The sequence below is a fragment of the Dasypus novemcinctus genome, chromosome 24 (genome assembly GCF_030445035.2).
Source record: "Dasypus novemcinctus isolate mDasNov1 chromosome 24, mDasNov1.1.hap2, whole genome shotgun sequence".
In the NCBI taxonomy this organism is placed as follows: domain Eukaryota; kingdom Metazoa; phylum Chordata; class Mammalia; order Cingulata; family Dasypodidae; genus Dasypus; species Dasypus novemcinctus.
In genome coordinates, this window is record NC_080696.1 from 37,040,039 (window position 1) to 37,040,850 (window position 812).

Here is an 812-nt window from a genome sequence, read left to right on the forward strand (position 1 = left end):
GGTGGGGTTGAATGGGACCTCATATTTTTCATAATGTAATTAAAAATATATATATAAATAAATAATTTTTAAAAAATTCTTGCAAACAAAAATCACAATACAATACAGTAAATTAAATGGAGGATAAATTATATTTCAATAAAGCTGTTAAAAATTCCTAGGCAAAAAAAAAAAAAAGGTAACAGAAAAGAGGCCTAGAATTTAGCCAAAGCAAACACAAAACTATTCTAGTAAGACACAACCTAGTTGTCAAGAATCCCACAGGAAAAGCACCACTGAAGGTGCTCACAGCCCTAAATAGAAAAACACATAGGAAGACAGACAATAGTTAATAGGACAATTGTAAAAATGTTCTTTCAGTGCTTGCTTCGGCAGCATGTATACTAAAATTGGAATGATACAGAGATTAGCATGGCCCCTGTGCAAGGATGACACACAAATTCATGAAGCGTTCGGTAGGAGACAGGATGTGAGTGGAGAAGGGGAGCTGATGCTGAATATATGTAGAATGTTCAATAACGTTAATTGTAAAAATGTGGAAATGGGTAGAGTTGATGGTAACACGTTATAGTGAGTATAATCAACATCGCAGATGTATAGATGTGATTATGGCTGAGAGGGGTAGCCCAGGGAGGTTAATGTGAACTGAAGGACAGCGAGAGGATAATGTAGGGACCATACAATACGGTGACGTCAGCGGTAGATGGGGATTGCGGTTTTAATACAAGAATGTTCCTCTATTGCAAGGCATTAATATGGCGATACATGGGAAAATACAATTAATGTAACTTATAAACTCTAGTTAACAGTAA

General features: G+C 35.7%; 1 non-coding gene across 1 annotated transcript; it reads left to right on the forward strand.

Annotated features, from left to right (window-relative positions):
- The first annotated feature begins 359 nt into the window (after nt 1–359).
- LOC111763278 (U6 spliceosomal RNA) lies at nt 360–463 on the forward strand. Its single transcript, XR_009183382.1, has one exon. It is a non-coding gene; the product is annotated as a U6 spliceosomal RNA (small nuclear RNA).
- The last annotated feature ends 349 nt before the right edge of the window (nt 464–812 follow it).